Source organism: Myripristis murdjan, chromosome 21 (genome assembly GCF_902150065.1).
Source record: "Myripristis murdjan chromosome 21, fMyrMur1.1, whole genome shotgun sequence".
NCBI lineage: Eukaryota > Metazoa > Chordata > Actinopteri > Holocentriformes > Holocentridae > Myripristis > Myripristis murdjan.
The window spans coordinates 11,868,703-11,895,719 of record NC_044000.1 but is presented as its reverse complement, the minus strand read 5'-3'; the positions used below and the strand labels follow the sequence as shown (position 1 = coordinate 11,895,719).

Sequence of the window (27,017 nt, the reverse complement as noted above, 5' to 3'; positions counted from 1 at the left end):
CCATCTAGCACTTCAGCAGTTTACGCACGGACCCACCAACACAGAACTATAACTCTTTAACCGCTGTAGGCAGCTAAAGCGTAGATACGGTGACACTGTGACGCAGAGCCATTAATCAGCCTTTACACTCTCAACTCCGCCCAGCTCCCACATCAGATTTGACTGGGGAACCCATCGTGCCCCTCCAAAAGGGTTGGTGTTGACTCAGTGCACGAGGCTCGGGAAGCAGGCTCATGTCCCTTCAGGGCTTTGCTGTCTGCATGAGAATGGAGCGCTAACATTCAAATACTAATGTTTAGATGTCAGTGTCAGCTTCAGTCCAACTGAAGCCATTTGTCATCCGTTTGACCCCGTCTTGATTGCTGGAGTCGAACCGGATAAAGAGTCGGAGAGACCTTTTTACATGGAGGATGACTCCGAACATGGATGATGTGAGCGTGACGTTCCAGCTTAACCAGCGCCTCTGGCAGGCCCTAGTCATCTTGCTCTTTCCAACTCTTCCATGCGTCATGGATTTAAAAGTTCAAAATTATGACTTCACCCCTTTACTGAAGGTCAAATCTTGATGCTCAATCCCAAGCCACTTCAGTTAGTCATAAAAATTCTTGAGATAAATGTGTTGGATAATGCTGTCAAGGATTTAGTGACAGATGTCAAAAAGATACACTGTCAACAAAGCTGATACATTTTCTGCACTGTGGATTGTTGTAGCTAATTCTGATGTCCATTCATTTGAGACATTTACCAATAAATGTTATTTTTTTAGCAGCTACAGTATCTTAAAACAATCTTAAAAATGCTTTACAAAGAGCGTACAACTAGAAATAGTAGGAGCACAAAGTGGAAATAGGGAATTGAAGTTGTAAATACAGGATGAAAAAATGTGAACATGTATAAAAGTGTGTTTTAAAAGATTTGGGAAAAAAAAAAAAAAAAAAAAAAAAACCACTGCAAAATATGCCATTAAACTAATGGAGAGTTTGAGTTTAAAGTAAATGTTTTTGGAGGTAAAAAGTGACTCATACAGTACTTTGAATAAATGGTGCTGCCTTGGCAGCAAAGTTGACCATTGAATTGTACTGAAATAACCAGAAAACCACAAACCTTTACTACAAGATTATATAGCCTAGTTTTAGGAGATGTCATTTGTGGTGTGAAATTACTGATTGATGAACTTTGGAAACGTCCCCTCCCACACACACACACACACACACACACACAATATCAATACTTTAAATGGAACTCTCTTCAAACGTAACCGATGATATCACATTGTATTCCAGTCCATTTGTCATGTTCACATTGTTTCCTTCAGACCTTTGACACATTAAGCCAAGAGTGGAGCAAAGCCGTGATGTACTGCCTGAAACACCACAGAGGATAAAATATTAATCTTGGTGGTACTGGCTGAGGTCTGACACTGAAAACGTGCACACAGCTCAATGACTATTATAATATTAATTTTCCTCGTGCTCGTTCGCAGTCTGCGGGCAGCTAACAGGAGCGTAGACAATGATGACAGCCTGTATGATTTATGAGGCCAATGTTTGATCTCTGTGACAGAGATAAATGGGGCGGTGGTTAGTTAGCCAATGAGCTGTGTGTGTGTGTGTCTATGTGTGTATTTTGTGTGAGTGTTTGTGTGTGTGTGGGAGTGTGTGCCTGCATTCGTGTATGCATGCATGCCCTCTCTGCAGCAGTCAAGTGTGACCCTGTCAGTGTAGCCATCATAAACTCCAATACAAGAGCTTGTGATTGATGGCTCAGTGGCAGTTATATGTCCTCTGACATCAGTGAGCTGGTTATTGCCTGGTGATTGATTATTTTTATGCTGGCCAATGAACCAGAGAGGTGGGGCTGAGCTTCTCCAGCCCCATGATTGGACAGAAGTTCTCTGACCTTGAAGCAACTTTTTGTTACATTTCTGCTCCTCAGAAATGTGGCATTATTGTCACTGCTGATAAGTATCTTCTAGACATGGACCTCTCCAGAAGAATCCAGCTTCCAAGACCCCATTTTATGCCTTATGCCACGTTCTGCAGTATCCCCAGATGAAGTCCTTGCCTAATAGGAAGATATGTTAAAGGAAAGAGTCTTTTCATATTCTGCTGTGAAAGGCTCATGGCCTTGTATGGGGCTACTTTGTTCTGGTTAGTAGTGTGACAGATAGATATGAGTCACAAACTCGTTTTTTTATCTGCCCATCACCTGCATCTCATGCCCTCTCAAGGTCATTGCATAACTAACAAAAATGGGACAAAGACCCTCTGCATAGTTTACATCCCCCTCCCAAAAATGTTACGTGCATGTCAGATTTCCCTTCACACAGATGCTGATAAATAGCTGGCAAGTCGTGATATGTTGTATGCAGCACCAACATGATGAAATATGCATTAATGCAAATGAACTCTTGCTCCTTTCAGCATAGTGACTCTTGTGTGACTGTGGTCCTAGTACACACACATGTAACACACATACACACACACACATGCAACAAATGTGCTCTCCACAGTTCAAGTGAGCATGGACAATAATCCCAAATCCTCTATCCACAGCTGCAGCTGTGTTATATATCAAGCTGTCCACATGCAAACAATCACTGAATGTGTATGTCATATGTAAAATTCACTGTTGTGACTTCCAGTATAGGAGGGTATTGGTGCTTAGATACAGCATGTGCTGATATACATTGACATGCTATGATGCAAATTATTATTGCACCAAGGTACACTCCATTTACTGTACTTGGTGATCGCTGTGCTGCTTCTTGTTCTTCATTTTTATAGATGTGACTCTCAGAGAGCAGACCCTAGCTTTGAGTACCCCCTCTGTTTGACTGCCAGCGCCGTGAACCAGAGCCAAGGAGATGCCAGTGATCATATATCTTGCCTGCTGCATTATATTTTCCTGGTTAAGTCGCCCAGTAAAAACCGAACATCGATGCAGCTCCCTAAATTTTGAATTGGGGTTCAACTGGCAAGTTGTATGGTAGAAAAAACACATTTGATTCATTGATATTCAAGAATGTGGCTAAATAATGTTACCTTCGTTTGGTTGCTCTATAAAAGGATTTAATTTATGAAAATGGAAGCATACCACAGCATAGAACTGGGTGCAATTTAACTTTCTGTTTTGGAACAATATCTCTTCCCTTTTTACTTTCTGTGCATACTTTGTATGCCAGTTGTAGTGGCTCTGCGAGAGAGAATAAACACCAAGGGCTCTATTTTCCCGGCGCAGCGCAGGGTGGCGCAGTGAGGCGAGCTATTTTTGACCAGCGCAACCCGAGGGGCGCACAGTTTCGTATTTTGGCAGACAGAGGTGCGCTGAGACGGGAGTGGCAGCGCAGCAGGGGGAGGTGCCGGCAGATTCAGCTTGGTGCAGTAACATTTTCGTGTTAAATGGCTTCGTTGAGGTGCGCCCAAAGCTCGCCATCTGAATCCACGTATACTTTCAGCGCAAGGCGGTGCGGACACGGCATAGTGCAATTTTGGCTGACAGGCGGGCAGTGCACACACGTCACCAAACCTCACAATCAGCACAAACGGTGCCAATCTCCTTTGATCTGACATCAGTTGTGACGGGACAGTTGATATGGAGATAAATTTATGTGGTGTAGTGTTTTTTGTCGGTATTTATTGCATTGTTAATGTGCTTGACATTCTGGAAACCTGCCCGTGAGGTTTTGGTGACGTGTGTGCACTGCGCGTCTGTCAGCCAAACTTCCACTACGCCGGCCCCGCTCTGCCTGCGGCAGTAGACCTCCTTGTCAATTATGTAAACGTTCATTACGCCTTCGCGCAGCGCATTTTAAAGGCGAGGACGGGGGCTCATTTGATTGGTTTAAAGTGAATCGGCTGTGTCAAACCCACTCCACGCCTTCTCTCCTCCCTGGCGCCGGTAGGAGGAACGGTGGAGTACTTGCGCCACGGTGCACGCGGCGTGCCAAACTTGCAAAATCCACTTGGCTACACCCAGTTGGCGAAGCGCAGCTGCACTGCGCCCCTGCCTTGCCCGGTCTGCGAAAATAGAGCCCCAAGTGTAGCTTCATTCAAAATCTCCTCTGTGATTATGCTGTAACCAGACATAGCCGTTAGAGTTAGCCCATTAATCTCCAAGCCAAAGCCGAATAGCCTCAGTGGATGTAGACCATTGGTTGATGTATGTTATACATGTATGTCTTCATGTATGTATAGTGTAGAGCAGAAACATTGCTTTAAGGTGCAAATTAAAGCATTGCACATTATTGGCTCCTGGCAGAGCGTATACAGTGCATTTCGCTAATTGATATTAATTGATTTAATTATCTACATGTTTACACTCAAGGCAGTAGCCATTGTAGATTTTTAATTCAGATTGAGTAGCTGTCCCCGTGTCACAACCCTGCAGCCATGGAACAGGCCTTGATGATGGTTGCCAGGCAGATATGACAAGCAGCGATGGGCACTGCAGTGGTGTCTCTCTCCTATACAGGCCCAGCAACTTGATTCTCTTCTCTTTGCTTCTTGTGGGTTTGCAGTTCTATTGCATACCACCCCAATTAGGTAGATTATACTGTATTCACATACTGTAGTCATCATGTTTAGATCACTGCTCCACAACAGTGAAGTAGCAGGTGGAAAAAAAAAAAAAAATCTTTTGTTTGTTTGTCACAATATCTCCAACACTGCTGCTGGGGTTTTTAGAAAACTTGGAGGAGTGATAGATCTCCCTACTTTTACCATCTTCACAGTTTCACGGTGTAGCCTAAGGTGTGTACAATTGATGGAATGTTAAAAGCCTTTTTGGGAATAATCCATCGCTTCACTGCTTTTCAGTACTTAGAAAAACCTGAAAATGTAATAGTAGAAGGAAAATAGTGTTGACATGCGGCCCTGTGCAGCCACATTTTTCCTCTGAGAAGCTCCCAGCAGCGGTTGGTGTTAAGTGTGTCACTCAAGGGCACCTCAGCGTTTGTCGTTTAGGGAAGGGAGAGCGTTGCTCACTCACCTTCCCTATCCAGATTTTCCCTGCTGGTCTGGGGACTGTAACTAATGACATCCTGGTTACAAGCCTGCCTCTCTAGCCTTTAAGCAATTCTTGCAAGTTCACAGTTGAATCATCAACACTCATTGCTGAATCACTGACTGCCCATTCATGGGAAGAAAATACAGCACAGAGTACAGTACTGCACTTAGATACAGGATTGTAATTCAGTGCCACAATGGATTGGATATACAAGATCTCTCAACAGTCTGCAGACTCTGATATCACGCAGCAAATTACATTGTGAAGAACTGACGTGCGCACACACACACGCACACGCACGCACACACACACACACACACGCACACACACACACACACACACACACACACACACACACACGTAACTATGCCGAACAGGGGAAGCTTTCTCCGCCATGTGAATGAGTAGCCATGGATGAATGGCTGAGTGTGTCCTCTGCCTCTGTGAGGTCGACAGCCCAGGGAAGATTAAGAGGAAGCACATCAAATGAATGAGAAGGGAAGAAAGAAGAGAGAGGAGAAAAAAGCTGACGCCACAGGAAGGCCCGCCGCATTACACTTGCTTTGAAGGAATTATCCCTGAAAGAATTCCCCGGGGTCTGAGAGTGAACATGCACCAGTGCATGCGTCCGCGTGCGCACACATACACAATAAAAGCTTGGGTCTTTCATTAACCATCCGTCTGACTAGCTCCAGCTTTTTGTATTTGTTGTTAAAGCTTGCTGTTTTGGTCTGTTTACATTTCACCAACTTCCTCGCCATCTCCCTTCCATGCATATTTACTTGTGTAGATGTATTTTTGCATTATACTTGAGCAGTCATTGTTGTGCCTTCTGGTGGCCTGCATGCATAGATTATAATCTCAGATCCTCTAACTCGGAAACCTCTTATTCTTTTTTCTATTTTGTCTGGTGAATCCTTTCAGTTTGAAGTCCCTGTAGCTGCAAGGCATGAAATCATTTTAAAGGTGTTATTAGTAACAAAGGGTATATTGTTGACTGGGTGTGGGACCCTGGTTGTGAACTTTTTCTACTGTATCTCTAACTGGTGGTGGGTTTGTTTGGCATGAAAGGCAAGGGTGGGGCTGAGTTGTAAATGAAAGCTTTTCTAAAATAGCTGGTCTCCAAGAGCGCACGCCACCACAGCCAGGCCACAACACAGCTCCCTGCTCCCTCACTGGCTTCCATATGTTCTAGCTGGCGCCATGCTCATCACTGCTACACAGCCTTTCACATGATGAAAATTTCCCTCTCAGTTAGTGTCTGTAGTGTCTGCAAGAATGTCTGTCAATGGATTTGATCAGAATCATCAGTCACTTTATGGTAACATATTCAAACAGTGAGGATATGCATGGGCATTGCCTCCCTTGGTGCCTGGGCCAAGTGGTGTGGTGAAGTCCCTCGTTCTTAACAAACATTTACACCATTTAAAACTCACTTCTCGAGCCAGTATACAATATATCGTGTGCGTGATGGCCTTAATAAATTCTCAAAGTCTGTAGTATATTGTCAGTAACAAAAGATTACATTTTGCCAGCATTTCTAAAGCCAGCATTTATGTGCTCAAGCCTGGCTTGTCCCCATAACACTCATAACTTCAATCCCTGTTAACATTTTCAGAAAGTAAAGCTTTGTATATCAGCTCTCCCACCACAGTCACATTTTTACCTTTTGACAACAGGACAGAGAAGAAGCCCAGAGAAGGTGTGAAGCAATCAATATCTAATTTCAAGTTTTTACAGCAATCAATGTTGGAGTATTAAAGTTGCCAAAAGGTACTCCTCTGGCTCCTGACCATCCGATGGACAGCTTTGAATTAAATAGGTGCTATGTTTTTGACAGCTGGAAGTCTGTACAAAATGATTGTTGCTGTAAAGTCTGGTACAAGGATCTAATTGGTATCATTTTATTGATATTGGCTTAATATGAGTCTGACAGTTTATCAGTTGCTGTGATAGAAATGGTGTCTTGCTGTATTACAGGTCAAACAGTGCATGTCCAAAAAGTATCCTGTACAATGTGACTTTTGGTACAAATGTGAACTGATACTGTTTGGCTCATTCATGGATTTGTTAGTTACAGTTCTTGTTATTCATGAATTTGCGTAGCTCCACCCTAAGCGATGTGTTTCTGATAATACCCTTTGTCACGATGAGTGAGCACTCAGTGTCTGGCTCATTTTTATGCCACTGGAAATAACAATTCTATATATGGCTTGGTTACATTAGGCTGGCTTACATAGTGCAGCCAGCTTGATGGTGGCTAGAAACTAAAATACCTAGCACTTCCAGCCTTAATAGATAAAACAAACAAGCACTTCAGCTGCTGTTTCACTTTTTTTTTTTTTTTTTTTTTTTTTTTAATGTATCTGGTCTTACCACAGGAGAGGTGCATTCCACCGCTGTGTCCTGATCAGCTTAAGTCTTGGTTAGACTACAAAATCATTCAAATCCTGCCAGACAAGAACAGTGCAGACTAAACAACTGGTGTGCCTGGCGTCTTGCTGGGAAGCTGCTCACACTGGGTGACTTGGCAAAGATTGATTGTCAAAAGCCTGAAGACGAGGTCTAGGGATCTCACACAACCCAATTCTATCATTCAAACCATTCCCCCATACGCCCGGTTCTCCCCAATCACATAATAGGTTTTCTGTTGTTTTGTATAGAAGCTACAGTTTAGATTTACAATATAAATGCAGGTTGAAGTGACATTACTAGAAGGATGACGCTGATGTTGAATTTTGTATGAGACTTCTTCCAGTATTTTCATAAATATGCTTTTAATTAGTGTATAAAAACAGAAATTAAGAATTATAGTGTTTTGATTGTTAGTATTTTAATATATAGCCTACATAAGCACGGGCTCTGGTTTTATGTGGGTTGCCATCTTTCTTTGCCATGTTTCTACAGTGGCTCAGACAGGACAAACCAACCTAATGTATATTTTGCGACAAATGTGATTTTCTTTTGCAAGTGGCTGACGTAAGTGGGTGGTGCTAACATGCCAGTCGGTAGCGAATTGCTGGAAAAAGTAGTGGAGTGGTTTGCTTTGCTTCTTCTTGTGTCCATGGCGGATCATACCTATATCATGGCAAGAGCAAATGAAAACCTGCTAAGCAAAAAGAGGAATTAGCGTTAAAATCATCGGCCTTGTTCAGACTGCAGGCAAATCCTATTTGCTATGGCAACGACATAGACGTCAGTTTCCACACGCTGGAAAGAAATAAGAGATGGAGATCCATCATCTTTTGCTCCAAACAATCGCACTGTCAAGTTGCCGTGCAGAACATCTCCATCGCAAATTCAGACAAATTCAGCAACAAAGAGGGCTGATATTAATTTGCATATCCACAGTAAAAGACATTGTCATTGTGTGTCGCATTGCGAGTGACGTAAGAGACACTACAAATTCTATTTGAGTGTCCAGAGTGTCCAGACTGAGACGCATCTGTAGAAATGCGATGGGAATTTCAAATTCAAATTGCATTTCACACCACTTCCAGATGTGGTTTCGATCTGATTGGCAAAAATCACATTTTGTGTTTTTTTTTTTTTTTTTTTTTTGGCTGTCAGTACTTTTTGAAATCAATCTGGATACAATCTGGATATGAAAAACGGATTTGGGCTGGCATCCTGAACAAGGCCATAGTGTGGCCTAGACTTTAAGTCGTTGTTGTACATGGATTAACCCTATGAGGAATTGCAATGTTACTGAAAGGCTGAATTAAAATGTGGTTTTCAATAGATTATCACTCATCAAAGTTTTTGTCATATGTCAAGATATTGCATCCTGTAAAGTGAAAAACCCAGAAAATGTTACATCTTTTTTCTATCAGTCACTTAAAAATGTGTATATTTAGATTTGGCAGTGATCTAGTTCAATGCCCCTGAACTAGATCCATGCCAACTCATGTTCTCTGTTGGCATTTGGCAGGCACTCCAAGTTATGTACTCAGGAAGACTATTGACAATAAAAAAGTGGCTATACTGCATCTGTAATTAAGCATATTAAAGGCAACTCCTGCCTCAGTCAAGAAAGTGGGGGAGCTACAATATGGCTCCTTAGGTTGGCTCATGTTAACAACAGCAGATGTGCTCAGACCTGCATATGAGCACATAAATCAATAAGCTTATGCACATAATAAATAAAGCTGACACAGTCTTTCCAAGACACAGTGCACCTCCAGTTGGAATTGTGTGCAATCGTGCAAACATACACACTTGATGTAAGAGAGAGAACTATCCTCTAATTAGTGATACGGCTTGAATGCATTACGCAAACGCTATTTTTCACAGCCTGTCGCACACAGCCCCTATCCCCACATCGCTTCTACTTATTCTGCACAATCCTTTTCCTCTGACTGCAGAAACAGAATTATACCTGTCTTTGTTCCCTTTATAACATATTTCATCATATTTGATCTATCAAGGCATCAGTCAGTAAAAGTCTACTTTAGGGGGCTTAGTTTAGCAGGTCTACTTCCATATTATTGTAAACAGTTTGATAGGCTGTCAAAATAATTTAAATAATGCTCATTAAGGATGGTTATACCCTTGAATGTATGAATGTAAATGAACAGTTAAAGAGGAAGTATTTTTTATCTGGAACTCATTAAACATTTAAATAAAAAGAACTGTCATTTCTCATTAAACAGACTTTTGAGCATCTCAAGTATGATTTTTTTCAAACTTGATTTATTCAGTAATGGAATAATTAAAGGGTAGGCTAATGCTACAGGTTCTTGTCTCTTGACAAGTGCCATCAACTTTGTGACCTTGGTTTTTGCTCATTATGAGGTGGTTGTCCTTTGAGTTCATACGCACTGAACGATTGAGTCCAAGTTTCGACCAGATTGGTCTGTTTTAAATTTGATCCAGGTCAAGACCTTGTCTGACTGTGTTTACATGTGGGACCAGAGCAGGAAGAGTGAGCGCTAACCCGCGGGCCTGAGAGGATGTTGGATAACTGAAGCCGTCTGTTGCATCCACCTCGCATGTGCCACACTAATCAGGAGCTGGTTTACATTGTGAAATAAGGCCGTCACTCCTCATTTCAATAATCAGATGTCGATTGAATGCCCAAAAAAAAACAAAAAAAAACACTCAGACTCAATCAGCTCAGTCTGCAATGTGCTAAAAAACGCTTTTTGAAATGATTATTATTATTTTTAAAAAATTCAGGCTGTTTAACTAAGTGCCTGTTATTAATGTCCTGTCTGTATTGACTCTTTCAACGCGAGCCTGTGTTTTGTCAGCACACACATGCTTGCTATCGGTGTCATGCCGCAAAACACTGATGCCTGCCGAGGAGATTTCGCCTACTCCTTTAAAAGGTGATGATTGTAAGATATTTAGATTCCTCTTGGTAAAAGGTAATACTCACACATCGATGCATTTTTATATTGTCTCTGGCAAATTTAGGCCACAAATCTTTCAAGAAATATTGAATGAGTTGAAAATCAGCTCCAGAAGAAATACCAATATTCTGTCAATTCAGAATACACTGGCCAGTATTATGATTGCTTTCATGTGTCAGTATCATACCCAAGTCATCAGTGATGTTATTATTTCAGTCAACTTTGACCCATTTCACTAAGTACATATTTAATATTTATAAGATTTAGAAACAACTGACAGACCTGTGTAGCCACAGTGGCCATGGCTGTTCATACTAACAATCCAGTTCTTATTATCCTCTGAACATAATGCTGTTGCTGCTTATATAAATGTGAAACTCATCACTGGCGGGGTATTCTCTCTGCAGAACTCTACCTGGCACCAGGTGTTAACAGAGCAAATTTAAAAGCTTTCTGGAACTAGATATTGGCTGAATCTTGGTATCAGCTGGCGATAGTCAACAAAAAAGAAAGCATGGAGTCTGATTTGCCTTTGATGGCTGATGACCATAAATTCAGCTGTGGCCAAATTCTCTGAATCCACACAATGGCCAGGTTTCCCCAAAGGAAATGAGTGGACTTCAGGTGACTTGTTGAATCTGTTGCTCACAGTGTCAACACACTGTTGGTGCTTTATCCAGCAACACTTTGACCTCACTTTGTTTGTCCAGTCTGTTTGACTGACCTTGATTGGAAATCAATTGAGGGTGAACACTGAATACACTACTGAAGACTCATCAAAGCTGTGTGCACGTGTCCTTTTTCCACATGATTGTCTTACTCTTTGTATCAAGCACCTAGTCAGGGTCGTGGAGTACAAACACTACTTTGTTGCTTCGTCATGATAGTTGGGTTATGAGAAAAGAGAATGCAGTGGTGGATTGTTGTTTTTTTTCCCCCCTGTGTGATGTGTGCCACGTCTCGTGGGTCAGATCTGGCTGTTTTTTGGCCTATTCGTGTTTTCCCCTCTAGGTAATGGTTGGCATTTAGTGTGTGAATACTAACAGCACGTCAGGAAGATAACCATGAGTGCAGTTATTTACACAACTGTTCAAAGTTAGCTTTGAGTTCTTTGCAGCTGGCAAAACTCATTTTCCATACTGTAACCTGTTAACTGATAACTGATTAGTACTTTGTTGTTTGTCTCAGTTGTCCTCCAAAAGCGCACACACAAGCAAACATGCTCAGATATGCACATGCACACAGAGTTGTGCCCACAGTGAAGCCATGGGGTCTTACTGCAGTGTTTATAATGGAGTCAGCCAAATGACAGTGATCTTTTTTAATGCAACTGCTCTGTTAAGTCCCTTTCTAATGAGTGGTTGTGACTCATAATCTATACTGTGTACTATAGCTTGAGGGCTAATTAGCTTGATGGTGTGTGTGTGTTGTGTGTGTGTGTGTGTGTGAGTGAGTGTTTTGTGTGTGTATGTGTGCGCACAGCCTGTGTCAGGCTGTGTTGCGTGACTCTCAGACATAATTGCCCTTGATGGGGTGGCAGTTATTTGTTATGAAGTCTCTGTATTCCTCTCTGGCGACTAACATTTGGCCTTTTACAGTAATGTCAAGTGTTGCTCTTTAATATCACAGTGCACCACAAGGTGTAAAGGACTGTTGTGCCATTATTTCTCTGTGCTGAAGTACTGCAGCAACAATCGCTGTTCCAGGTAGGAAGTGCAAGAGGTGTCTGTTAAGTCCTTTGTAATTTGTCAGTAAGTCACAGCTGATATGCTGAGGCATACACACAACTTCACCTCACTTCATTTGGGAAATATTTGATTATGCACTAATGTGTTGTACTTTTATGGAGAAGGTGTAATCCAGGGTGATCCAAATGAGGCTTAAAGTGTATGAATGGATGCATGAGAGCGTGTGTGTGTATGTGTGTGCATGCAGTAGGCGATATCACAGAAACTAGGTTGTGTGATTGATGCAATCCAATCAAACTAAAATGATCCAGCAACCTATAAAGAGTAACCAAGAGTAAACAATCACATAAAGTGACAAATAAATTAGCAATAGAGGATTGTTTCTCTTCTTGGCAGTCTAAGCAGCATCCAAATGTGCCTGTGCATAATTACTGGCACTCATGCCATCACAGTGGCTTCAAGAGCCTTCAGTATATGACCCCATATATATACATAACATATAGGTTCAGTAAGGCAGTATTTTGAAGAGTACTTTTCTGAGGAAATTCTGAAGGAACCAGAAAGTTCATAACAGTTTAAAATTTTAACCCAATTATTATCAGAGCTAACTGGTTAAAATATATATGAAATAATTTAACAGTACCAGCAATGCTTTGCATTCTAATTCGCTCAACCAGGCAGCATAAGCCAGCCTATAACACGGGCTCCATTAGTCACAACTCTGTTGCTGTTCTCAGTCATTCTGATTTCAGCCTAGTTGCAATTAAAATATTTGCTGGCAGAAAATAATATTTTGTCACGCACAGATTAGCACCATGAGAGCGAGCATCACTCAGTATGGGGTGAGAGAGTGCCGTTTGACAGACTGACCCACTGACTGACCTAAATTTGGTTGCTGATGAACACATCTTGTACCATGGGAAAAATAACTGGCCTCTTTACAAGTTTATCCCAATTCCATTATTCAGTGTGCATTTTGCCAATTTGCTGTCACCTCCTCTGTATACATGTCTTTTCCCTGCTGTCTGCAGGGGAGGCGGCGGGGGGCAAATGGAAAAATAGTGTTTTTCAGTCCTGATACACACATGACTACACATTTCATGTAACTGTAGACCCACTTTCCTTTCATATGTTGTGACATTTCTTACGAAGAATAGCAGCCGCAGAAGGCAGTGACCTAGATGACCGTCATATTGCTCCGAAGCTGTAAGCATACGTCATCTTCAAGCATCAGCCAACATCTTCAGGTTCATTCAAGCAATTAAGGTGTCAAGAAGCATAGAGGAAGGTATCCATCAAGCATAGAAATGAAAAGGGAAAATGTATATAAATGTTATTTTAGGATACTTGCTCTCTAATAATGTTGGAAATTTGTATTAAATAATAAGCAAATAATAAGCGATTAAGCAAAAATGTTGCAGGATGTAGTTGCAAATGATCATCTTGCTGTAATTGAGGATATTTTCAGGCCTCCCACTGAGTGCATTGTGTATCAGGAAAAATCTGTATCTTCAGCCGCTGACTTTGTGTTTTGTGTATACCCTGAAACTCCAGGAGTGTTTTCTCCTTTCATTCAGTAATGTCATGTCATGTCATGCTCGGGGAGTTTTTGATAGTATAAAAGTGCATCACAACATGCTGGTATTTATTCTTGAAATGCCAAGGTGGTTCCAGCTCCCATATCGCATATCAAGCTCACTTCCTCCACCATTCATGATGCCACCTAAACTGATTTGGAGGATACATGAGGACAAAGTGGGGAATTTTATAGATGAACGTAACATGAACTGTCCTGCCCGTGCCAATGTCATTACTAAAAACAAAATCTCTGAGGCACACAGAATGCCCCCGCGGACATTACTGTTTGCTGTTTTCCACTTAGTGTAGATACACACACTCATTAATGTGTGTGTTCTTATTGTTGTTCATGCACTTTATCATACTACCTGACACCTTATTCACACAGGATGGGATGCAAGCGAGCAAATGAGTCAAAAAAAATCAATAGAAGCCATTACTTTCAATAGGTTTGTCTAGACAGAAGTATTGTTGCTCTGGGCCCAAATAACACTTGTGTTGTGTTTATTTCAACAACATTTCACTGGAGCGGCCTACCCTGGTTCTGCCTCATGATTGGTTATTATTTTGTCAACAGAAAATCTTCCGGAGCATACCAGAACAGATGCATAGTGCAGCTTTGCCTCATATCACTGGCGTCGCTTCATGTGTGGTTTAAGTGAACACATAAGACTTGCTTAAATGTGAGGCACAGTTTCGTTGCATGTACATTCAAGCATGCAGAGCATGCAAAGAGTGACATCATCCTTGTTGCTATTTGCTTATTTACTTTATTGTTGTTAAAAATAAAAATGAATGAGCTGATGACTGCGTTGCATGCGCTTGTAAACCGGCATTGAAAGCCTTTCCTGTGATTATACTCGCCTCACATACATTTACCAAGAAAGCATGCACTGCTGATGCACGGTGAGACACAGCCAAAATAGAGCTATGTTTGACTTGTCGAGGGAAGTGCCTCAAAATGCAAAGTCTGTCAGTTTGAAGAAGCTCTGTGGCTGCTTTGGTAAAACCATTGAAAGTATTTTGAAAAAAGGTCACATTCCTTTGTGATCACTGTGTAGCTCACTTGTTTTTTTGGGCTTTTTTTTTTTTTTATCCTATTGTGGCCGGATTTGCTCTGATTGTGGGTGAAGAAAATTCGGATCTGTGTTTGTATTTTTTCTGTGCAAGGTTGCCCACTGCAATCAACAGCCTGCAGATCTAATACACGAGAAACATGACACTGTAAAACATATCGGAGTGAGGAGTTCACTTGACGTTCCACCAGTGTAAAAAATGACAAGTAAAACAGCTTTCATATCCATGCAGGGTATATGTCTGTTACATTTGTCTTTGAATGTTACCTGTATCTATTCTATCCTGTTCTACTCAAACACATTCTGTCCTATTATGTTCTGATCTGGTCTGTTTTATTCTGTTCTTTTCTATTCTACTCTGCTCTCAATGGGAACAGTGGGAGCCTAAAGGTTTGTCAGTAAGCTGGAGTGGGAGATAGCTGGTTTGAATCCCAGGGATGTTAAAATGTAGACAGGTGAAGCGAATGGATGATGCTCCCCTTCCACTGCTCCCACAAAGGTGCCCTTGAGCGAGGCATTTAAACCAACCGCTCCACTGCTGCTGCTCAGTGGCCAGCAGCAGAAGACTGCAGTTGTATGGGCAACAACCAGGTGTGAAGTTGATTTGATTCGATATACTTTACTCATTTCCCAAGGGGGCTATTCTTTCTTTCATCCTGTGGTTTGTGTGCAGGGTCATTTGGCCTGTGTTGGTGGCCCTGTGGCAGGCAGGGGTTCAGTATCTTGTGCAAGGTTAACATCTGCACTTGTGGCTACTCGGGAGATTGAGCCCAGGCCCTCCAGCTGGTTATCCTGCTTCTCCTAAATTGAGTGTCTAATTGTATGAATTTCTAAGGAGAACTCTTGCACTGCTGTGTAGGGGCCTGGATAAATAAAGTAAAAGAAATGTTCCCATGTGTCTTAAGTACAACAATCATTCTAAATGGCTGAAAAAGAGCAGATGTTCAGCAACCTTTCCCTCAAACATGTTTTAAACAAACTTTCCCATGGCTCTTAACTGTAGCAATGAGCACCCTCTGACTGGTGGTCCTTCATATTATTGATTATTATCTCCTTTTGACGTTTACGTAAGGATCAACTGAGAGTGAACCCTTCTTATGGGGACTGGGCTGAAATCTAGCGTATCTTTTGTTGCACCAAAGCACTGGCAGAGTGCATGAGGCTGTCAGCAGTGATATCAAAAGATGTTATTTATGAGCATGCAGGAAAAGTAGAGGGGGCAGGGACTTGCAGGGATGGGGTTAGAGAGGGGAAATGGAGGATGAAATGGCTGGGTAGTTATCGTAGCTACATTTGCCTCTTGCACACAAACGCAACGTAAAAGCAGTGCACACTAATCATGCACTTGAAGCATACCTCCTCTTTATGTTTTCCTTCCCTTCTCTGATTCTGTTAATTTAATCTACATGCAACAAGAGTGTGTTTAGTCTTCATTTGCTTGGCCCTCATAGAACTAGAGAAAAGAAAAAAAAAACAACAACTTTGGGTTCTGCTTTGTTCTGTTCAAAAGCTTTTGATGATGAATCTTATTTCTCAGAGAAATGATCAGATTTCATTCTAAAGTTGCATCAGTATTGCATTTGTTTCACACGGCTTTGACATATACTGGGATGAGATGTCATTTTGTCAGAGAGAGGAGGGCTTCATCCTGCTTTATTTCTTTTGAAACTCTTAACATTATAGGGAAGGTTTGCTGAGCATGCATGTTCTTTTTCAGCACCGCCCCTCTTCTCATTTATACAGTGGTACACACACACCCCTGGGAGCTACCCAGTAGAAGTCATTCACTCCCCTTTCCATCACCCAGGTAATGCCTGCAGGTTAGAGACACACACAGACCTCCCTGGTAGCAGTCTTCCATCACAAGCATTTGACCCGAGTGGCTTTACAATTCGCCCTGCAGTCCACTGATCTCAGTTTTGAAAGGGAAGGCATTTTGGCAGCCAACACGCTCAATTAGCCATCAACTGTCATGCCAGCTGCGTAATGCCACTGAGGCGTCAAAAGGTTTGTTGTGGTCATCTATCGCCATCAAAGCGAGCCAAGGCATCATCTGCCCTATCTATCGTAGCCTCTGAAATATGTCAGCTGAATTTTTGCCAAGAGACTTTTAAGGTAATAAGGTCACTGTATTTGGGGCATCAAAATCTCAAGGCAGTTTATTGACTGAGTGTAGTATTTGGGCTGGAAAATGTCAAATCCAGTGGCATCATACAGAGAGAATATGAGGGCAGAGCAAACTGGAACAGAAAAATTGCCCAGAACAGACAAGAAATTGCAGGGATTGTGCTGATAATATAGTTGGACCTTATTGATCACTCAGTGGGAAATTCCTTTGTCAGTGAAACAGCACAAGTGATATAATAGATGTCAGTGCCACAAGGAAGCCATGCCAAAAGGAGGACTGAGGTACAGAGCAGTTGGTGTCCCATTGGCATGTATATATATTGTATATATGGCTTTCCATAGTGTGTGTGTGTGTGTGTGTGTGTGTGTGTGTGTGTGTGTGTGTGTGTGTGTGTGTATATGTGCTTAATTATGATTGACATAATGATAATAATTTACCGATGTCTTCCTACATAGGCAGGACACAGTGTGTAATATTGTTTTTACTCTTATCAGGTGGATCTGCAGACCTCTCTGTCTAACATGCAAGATAAATTGCCTTTTGAGATTAGGATGGCTCCAACTTTAAGGTAAATCACAGGGAACCTTTTACCTTAAATTTCCCTGAATATTGGCATTTTGCAGTGGAAAATGTTTAAAGAAAGTGTTCATTAGGTTCGGAGCACAAGACTTTTTGACATTGTGACACAGCATTTTCGTGAGCGTCTGTGAGAGAATAGACGGAGGTGCTCCTTTGTACAAAACTGCTGACGCAGCGGCCCCGAGCTCATTAAGACGGCGATGTCTTGATTGTGCCTGCCTGGCCGGGTTACAAAGAGTCAGGCTATTACAACACACTCTGACCCATGTCGAAAGGAGACATGGGAAGGCTAACCTTCTGTGTTCAGTGTTTTTTTTAATGAGACTGTGAGAATCCAATGATGAACCGCTTGCATGGTCCTTTTCTGCTTAGAGGTGATGATAATAGTGAGATAATTACGGGAAGGAGGAAAAGAGCACTGCAGAGGTATTTTGGATTTAGTTAGTTGTGTTCCAAGGGAATCCAAGCAAACTTGTGTTAGTCTGTGGTAACGTGACTGGTTGCATTGATATGTTGAAATCGTTTGGATTAGTTTATGGCATGCTTCATTAACATCAATGGCACTTGAGCATTTTGTAAGCAGGTTTTACAAGCTAAGCGGCTTCAAGATGTGCAGTGCTCATTTAAGAATTGATCACGTAAGCATTTTTGTTCCTGATTCACTAACGTTAAAGAGCTTACTGGTTGTTGTCATTAATTTATCACGATTGGCATCTGCCAATATGTTTGCCGGGCCATGTAAAAGTGCAGCTTTGGTTGGCAAGAATGCAGAGTCTGTACAAAAATCACTGAATCAGTAAGTGTATTTGATAGGATTTGCAGATGCTGTTGTCTTTTTATAGCACACTTAGCACAGGAGTGAAAATGACTCAGGCGTAACCACACAGTACAGACCTCTTGCTACTGATGGGAGTCAGGGAGAGAGCCATGTCTGAGATAAAACCAAGGTTATTCCCTCCACGTGTGCAAAAAAATGTTTCTTGATGGTGTTTTTTTTGTTTTAGTGCATACATCTCCATCGAAATTGCAAAGCAGGCAAACTCTAACCTCTCTGTTAAAGGATAATTCCGGTATTTTTAAATCTGAACTCACTGTTTGGGGTTCAAATGACTCATGGGGTCATCATTGTTTGGAACTGGTATAGTATTGAGCTAGATCACTTCAGCCGGCAGCTATGAAACGGTAATGTAATCACACAGGGCATGTATGCACGTCAGATTACATTCACTAAAAGTGCTTGTTTTGCCACTGACAGGCTCAGATTGTAATTATGAGGGTAATTATGAACATTTTTGTTTGTTATTGTTTGGGTTATGGCAGGGCGATATATTAATATTGTGTTGGTGTCGTGCAAGGGACTGGATGTCATCTGGGACCCTGGCTGCATTGCAGTGGAGGAGTGCAGTTTTTCTGCACTATCGTGGCTGTTGTGTTGCTCGCCTCTGCCCGTTTGGTCATTGTGTCCATATCATTATTAATTGGTAGGTAGACATCATATGGAGGCACCAGCCATCATGCTTACAGTAACGCTGCAGTATTAATTTTGGTGTTACATTCTCTATTTTTTGTTATATATTTTATGCTGATATTCTTATCTGTGTACATGTGTACACAGATAACTTTCCCTGTTGATATACCTTATATATATATGTATGCACGTGCACCTATATGGACACACTTCAGCAGTGCTTTTTTTTTTTTTTTTTTTTTGTCTATTTAGGAGTTGGACCTTAAGTTTAAGATGGTCATCAGATGTTGTTTTGTGTTTGCGTGTTAAAGTAAAAAGCCAAATAAAGATATTTCAACAACAATGGTGCAGTGAAAATTTTGTAATTAGTCAAAATAATTGGTAAAGACTATATCTCTGCCTAAATCACAGTGAGTTAACTAACACAGCTCGATGTCAGCATTCTTCAAAACAAGAGAAGATGCTGGAAACTGTTTCTCTGCAGCCTTAAAATTACTCCAGAATTACTCCAAACACCTTGTGCAGCACAATCCATGTCCTAGATCTTCTACACTTGTTCTGTCACTTTTTCAGCAGTAGCAAGCAGATGCTTCCTTCAAATGCTGTCAGAAATATTTTAATTATGGGTAGAGTGCACTTCAGCAGACCCAGAGGTAACTACAGTGGAAAATCCCATTTTATACCAAAGATGATTCTCACCCTTTAACATTTAGTTTTTATCCATATATAATTTTAACCAACAAATGTATAAAACTAATGTGACTATTCTCCTGTGCAGTCTGCCATTGCAGCAGGAAGTAACTCTGTACCATGTGGTGCCTAAAAATGTCATCAGCTGCTTTTGTTTTGTAGTCCATTTTGTTATCTCTTACTGAAAAGTACCTGAACATGTAATGAGTTGTGTTCACAACTTTCAGAGTAGGAGCTTATGAGGAACACATGGAGGCAGCAAGAGCCTTCTGCCATATCTATTTAGGGCGAGAGAGTTCCAGAGCTCTGAGTGTGGAAAAAAAGAGGACAAAATCTAATCAATAATAAGGTAAATATTGGCCCTTTGGACCCACAGGGCAATTGTTTGTCTACAAAACACTTTGTTTATGCTGCATGAGATAGCCCTGTTGTTTTAGGGAAGGCTGACACAATGCTGCAGCAGATTACTTACTGTGTGGACAAAGACACGGCCCCGGTGTGTCAAATGAGGGTGACTAGATAATGTACATTTTCACTGAACTCCTTCTTTAATCTGTAGTGGACAAAGTAACAAAAATGTTCTGTTAGTGTATTGTATCACTGTGGATATATATCAGGATAATTTTAGCTGTAGAGTATCTTGCAGCATGCAGTTTTGTCCTGATTCTCTCACACAGGGCACAGTCATCCTGCTTTGGGGGGGTCACAGTTTTCACAGTTTCCACCGTCTTGTGGAAAGGCAACATTTTCACTTTGAGTGTGAGGGCACCCTGTCCCCCTCTTCTGTTACATCACTTTGGTCAGTGCCACCTTGGCCCTCTTGACTCGGCCAGAAAAAAACACGTGGTGAGTCGTGACAACTGACAGACTGACCTTTGTGACCAGTCTTGCACTCTTTGGACAGAAACCAACCAAATCTCCCACAAGCAGATTCTCCCATCCCAGTGCCAGCTTTTTGTCATCCTTTTGTCTGCCTGAGTTGCTGCATTTAGCTCACAGCCAGCCACACACCTTTCTGTCGAAAAGGGAAGTTAACAGATGAATTGGTTTAAGCTGCTGCATGCCGCATTGGGTGTGTAAAAGTAAAAACACTGTGTCATAAGCATTTTTCATTTGCTCACATTTTTGGATTTTTCAATGAATTTGCTTACATATGAAAAGCTTTAGTGAGGACCTCAGATGTAAGGCATATTCATTTGTGAAAAAATGTGTTGTATACAGATGCTTGCAGGCTTGTAAGCACCAGAAATAGCGCATGTAAAAGTATGTGTATGCATATATGCAAAAAGAGTTTGTGCGCATGCAAATAGATGCAGATACACTGTCTTGATGGGGAATGTGTTGATTAAGTTAGGCTTATTCTCACACATGTGTCTGTTGCATGCTTTTCTCATATGTACTTTGTGCATTTGTGACAGAACCAGCGCATTGCTTGCATGTTTGTTTAAATACAGTATTTAACTCTCTCATTAGATAAGGATGCACTGTGTTATGACATTGGTATGAAAACAACATTGGCCTACTTAAGTAGTTCAATATGTAGTGAGCTGTTGCACTCCAGGCTAAAAATTAGCAGTTGAATCTTTCCGTGGCTGTTTTTGCACTCACAGATTCAACAGGGAAAGCCGTACGTGCACAGGCGCAGACACAGAACATGGTCTGGAAAAAATATGGAAATCGAGGCTTATTTCGAAGAAGGTGACTCTGTTGTAAGAGAAATCGTCATGGCAGCTCGGAGAGGAGAGGAGCACCTTGGTGGCTGTCTTGAATACAGATGATGGAGACACACACGCACTGACACGTGCACACACTCAAGAAGTTAGAAGACTAATAGATAGAGAGTGTCTGTTCCCAACCAAGTTGCCCATATGCCCAGGCAGATACCATATGGTGTGCAGTATTCACCCCACTTGCCTCTTTTGATGAAAAGAAAAAACTAAGGGTGGAAGTGTCTGTTAAAATCTAAGATGAAGTGTTAAATGTGGACTCATTTTGAATGTCATTTCTTGTAAATTAGTGGTTGTGATTTAATGCAAATTAACACTGTTGTTGGACTGTAATGAAGTGTTACATTTACAACCACAGTTTTGCATATTAAGATCCTTAAACATTGTTATTCAGTGCACATAATATATTTTCTGATATCCTCATCAAATCCTGCTATGCAGTACAGATGCAGCGCTTATGGTGCCTAAACCAGCGCCCTTTGCCCACTCCTCTGCTTGTCACTTTTTTAAAGGGTAGGGTGTGCTTGGGAGCCAGTCCAGTAACTTGACTGTGATTCATGTAGAAGCCTGCCACTCAAATTCACTCAGTGCAAACCCCTTACCAGTGCAACCTTCGTTTTTTTGTTTTCAAGACACCCCTCTTTCTCCTTGTGCCTCTTGTAATGGAATCACACTCGCTAATGCGATTGGACAATGGTACAGCATCTGCTCCCTTTTCCCACGTCTCCTTGGGCGTCCTGGCTGTTTACTGCCACTCTGCTTTAAGTGTTTGGTCATGTAATCTGCTGTGTTGTGGTTTTGCTTTGGTTGACGCTGGTTGGAGTCACACTGCCAGTGGCAGGGTCACAAGGGTGTGGGCCAGCACTTTCTTCTGATGGCATGGTGATCTGTGAGGCCCCTCAGACTGCCTCCAGTGTTTCTGAGCCGGGTTTATTTTCAGCACTACCTCAGGCTGATTCTCCAGCATCTCCTCAAAAAAAGGCATATGTTGTCTTAGAGTAAGAAATCATACACCCTGTGTGTGATACTGGTCATGCAGTGTTTGGTTAGTATAGAAGCTGTTTACCCCTGCCGACTGAGTCACATTTGCAATTCATTTACTGAACACAACACAAATGCCTTTCACCATCAATTGAATCAGCATGTTTTGCTAAATTGAGCTTGCTAATCGTGTCTTCAATCACATTTGCTTTTAGGATATTATCATGGTGATGCCATATGTGCTTAAGTATGTGCTTTTAGTGTCTTTAATCTTGATGAATAATTTTCAGCCATAGATTTAAAAATATACTGAATTTATACTTTTTTCCCCCCTGTAGGAATGGTGTGTGGCAGCTTGCTTTAGGACTGCAAAGGACTGACAAATAAAACAACCTCTCCCTTGACTGTGCAGAAGGAACGGTGAGTTCAGAACAATAACATTTTTGGGCATTTAGCTGGTGAGCTTATCCAAAGTGACTTAAAATGAATGTGGCAGCAGAATTCCTTGATCTGTTACATTTCAAACAACCAGTCATTAGGAGAGCAATATCACTATGATCCTAGAATGATCATTTTAGCGGAGTTTGAGGAGAAAGGTTTAAAAAAAAAAGCTGAGCACAGAGGTACAAAGAAGTTTAGCTTCTAGTCTTAGCTAAGTCTGATCTGTTAGATGAAAATGGAGTTGCACAAGTTGCTCATGGCCATAAATACACACACACACACACACACACACACACACACACACACATCTCCCACAATATGGACTGGTAATAACCACTTTGAAAATCTTATGTACACTTAAAATGGCAGCGAAAGCTAGATGTTTTGATTAGACATACTGATCGTGCTTCTGTAATTTGTGGACAGGATTATTCAAAATATATGGTTTGTTTCTGTTGTTTATACCTTTTATAAGATTTGTCAACGTAGGCGTTTTGAGCTTGTTGGAATTGCGTGCACGTCAGCTTGCCTTGAGAAGGTTGCTCAACGTGGTAAATGCTACATGTCATCATAGCGGCCTCTGTGTGTCTATCTGTGTGTAGACTATTCATGTGAACATGATAACAACAGATAGTAAAAATTTCATACATGCATCAGGGGTATCCACTACCTGTGCTGGGATAATGTGCTACAAAGAGACACATGCGAGTACTCAAGTTACTTTTTTGTGGTAACTAGTAAAGCATCTTAAATTCAAGTAATCAGGCACTTAATTACTTTATCCAATAAGCAAGTCTTTACTGTATGTTATCATTTATCCTGATTCTTTTGTTGTAAAAACAAGCATTGGTTTACTGCTAATTCTACCTGTGTTCAACCAGCAAATGTTAATGGCAGAGATTAAGACTGCCTTAACATCGTGGAAGTACTCCCACTACTCTGAGTTTGTGGATGAAAAGGAGAAGTCTAGCTGTCATCCTTTGTTATTACCCTGCAGAGTTAATTACGGGAGTAGCTGGCTATGCTGTGGGCAGTAAGAATAATCAGCATGAATAATCAAGATGCGAAGGAATCGCAAAGGGGTTCTATTTTTAGTAATGCTGAAGTACTCAGTGCGAGTTACCTTTCCCAATAGAAAAGGCATTAGCACAACGGGTTACTTTTAATGGAAGCAATGCTGTAATGTAATGTAATGCTTTTAAAAGTAACATTCCCCAGCACAGTCCACTATAATGTTTGGCTAGATGATCTGAGCACCTTGCTGCATAAATTTACACATTAATTAGGAGAAACAGATTTTCTTGAAATTACTGTAACTCCTTAATGCTGTAAGACACAGAGTTCAGATTAATGTCACCCACATGCTATGTCAAGTATGGTAACAAAGACGTTGTCGCTAATTAATGTGTTAATTAGTGCTGGTAAGCATCAGTATGTTCTAATTGGGGGTAAGTGAATGTAGAGTTTATATAAGCTGAAGTCACATTTATGAGCTGATTGTGGTAGTAAGCTTCAGGGGCCAGCTGGTGGCCCTCTTCATTGCTGTCGATGGAACTTATTGACTACATGTGCGTCATACACTGTCACAATATTTTTACCTTAGAGTGCTTACTTCTCCGATAATGTTACAATGGATGGATAATTGCAGGCTTTCCTTGTCTATGGAATAATCATTTTCAAAATGTGCATTATTTAATGTAAATAATGGACTATACAGCATATGATTGGGGAATAAAAGTTTGCTGTTTTATTTGCATGATTTCATTATTAAAATATAGAGGAGTTAGAACCTGGTCAGATTTGTAAGACTTTAAACTAATAACAAGAAACATATTTAAAAAAAACAACAACAACATGTTGCTAGGTAATTTCTGTATCCATAGCAGTTATAGAAAACCCTAGCAGTTATTATATTATTTGGCAAGACACAGCTAACAGCTATTTAACTATCCCTAAGCTCAGCACACATGCCCTTTTTCAGAAATACCCTGCTGCTACTGCTATTTGAAGTGCAGTGCACTTTTGGTAGAAGCAGAAATATTTTTACCTTAGAGTGCTTACTTCTCTGGGCATTAAAATATACTGAGCTCTCAGTGCTGACTTGTGTGTCCCTCCTATTGAAAATCACAAAAAAAAAAAAAAAAAGCCAGCATGCTCAAGAGAAGTTTGTGGTAGAGCATGCAAGTACACGGTGCACACTTGGCAGCGGCACAAGCATTTCCTGGTTCCATTCTTTGGTCAACAGAATCCAACCATCCCAACAATGAAAGCCATTAATATCTTACAGGCCAGACAAAATCAGCACCCCAGGCAGTCTGTTTACCACATGGTATAGGCTCTGTAAAGCTTGGAGCTGCTCCAGGGATGATGATATGACGACCAAATGAGGGATAATGTTACCAGACGTCTCAGTAACGAAGAGTTCTTGCTGTGCATGCAAGCCACAGTTCATGAACAGTGGTGTGCCTTACACAGGCAACTGACCCTAACCTGCGTCATCTGTAGCCTTCAGCTTTACATGGGACTGTGAAACGTTTTGATTCATCCTCTCAGGTCTTTGAGGAGTACCATTCCTATTTCTGCTCCACTTTGTCTATTTTTAGAGCAGCTCAAATAGCTGGGGATTCTGGACCTCTCCTCTGTCCCCTTTCTCTCCTTTCCTGTCTCTTCCTCTTACCCCCCAATCCACCTGAAACCCAAAACCATTGGTCTGTTGAGTTGGGATGAATCATTATAGGGCATGATCGTCCAATTTCCATTTTAGGAATTTCAGAATTTTTGTTGCTGCTGTTTTTGTCTGACGGTCCCTGGTGTCTTGAATCTTTTTGTGTTGAAGTGAATAGATCACCTTCAGAAGTATGTAAGATTGTCTTCTTAGGTTTTTTTCAGCATTTTAAACAGCTTAGAGCCTTGATTTTAACCTCGGAGAGCCGGGGAAGGCCCAGAGACAGGTGTTGTTATTGACAAGAGGAGACATTTACCACCCTCCTTGCCTACCTCTTAAATAGCCTCCATTTTCCTGCTGGGTGCTGGGAGGAAAGACCTGTCGTGTAGAGGAGCACGGCTACCTTGAGAAGTCTATGATCACTCCAGGTTGCTGAGTGAGGTCTGCGCACCCAGTGGCGCACAGGTGACAGCACCAAGCTGTCTCTCTGAGGACTTTCTATGTTTATCTTTCTCAGGGCAAATGAGGTGTTGCAAAAAAAAAAAAAAAAAAAAGCGTCTTTCTTGCTCTCCCTCCATCTTTGCTCCTGTGGTGAGCTAAAGTAAATCACTCCAGCTGTGAGCTAGTCCTAATGTTAGTATACACAAACTCAACACTCAAATATTACAGACTATATGACAATATTATTAGTTTGCTTTTATGTGTTGCACCAATGCACACACACACATTGTCAAACTGCCAAAAAAAAAAAAAAAAAAAAAAAAAAAAAAAGGCCATACAGCTATGCACACTGAGCCTCACAAATTTCATTAGCTGGATTTTTAGCAAAGGCTAAATTCCTTGTGTGCGTGCATGGTGGTCAGACTCCTGATGCCTTTGTTTTTGGAAACACAACCCGTGGTGTGCTGCTCTCCTGTGTCGTGTTTCTTCCACACTTCCATTATTGTAATGAGAATTTAGTGCAGTGTTGGCAGGATGGCCCAATACTCACCCAGCTTGAGTGCTCTGTGCTGCTGTAGAGTAGTGAGGCTGGCATTTCACATACACTGAGGCGCCTCGCACATTAATATTATTTATATATTATATAAACATGATATATGTTATGCATCAGTTGTTTATATTATTTTGGTTTTATGCACATCACTGTCTCCAAGCAAGTCACTGCTCTGGTTCTCCGCCATGAAACATTTAAACACCATAAAATAAACAGCTACTTGCAATGTTCTTTGCATTTTTGAGTTGATTTATATTTTTTGGCAAATATGAACAACCCAACATCATGAGTTTTAGGGTCAAATTCTGATGTATTTTTTTCCTGATGCCATTTATACCCAGGAAAAGTCTAAATCCACTGATGTTTTTGCAACAGTCATAAGTTACTGTTGTCTGTTCTACTGCAAGTAGCTCCCAATAATACGTTCAAAACAACATCCGGAGACATACTGCTGTCTTGCCCATTGTATATCAACAGGTATGATGTTCTTTTTCCTAACATGACATTATAAGGCTACGATAATTGTAGTTGCAGTCATATCAAAAGGAGTTCCATTTGGAAGAGGTGAATATGACGAGGCCGTAGCATGTATCTGCCTCCCACTCTGCCTTAAGTTTTGTCTCTTCCAGAAGTAACAGTGT

At 41.3% G+C, this 27,017-nt stretch overlaps 1 protein-coding gene across 3 annotated transcripts in view; it reads left to right on the top strand.

Annotated features, from left to right (window-relative positions):
* Nucleotides 1–27,017, top strand: part of adarb1b (adenosine deaminase RNA specific B1b) — a 136,168-nt gene that overhangs the window by 25,532 nt on the left and 83,619 nt on the right. For all 3 annotated transcript variants that reach the window (XM_030080614.1, XM_030080615.1, XM_030080613.1), the window contains exon 2: nucleotides 22,615–22,696. The gene's annotated coding sequence lies outside the window, so the exon portion shown is untranslated. The remainder of the gene's footprint in view (nucleotides 1–22,614; nucleotides 22,697–27,017) is intronic.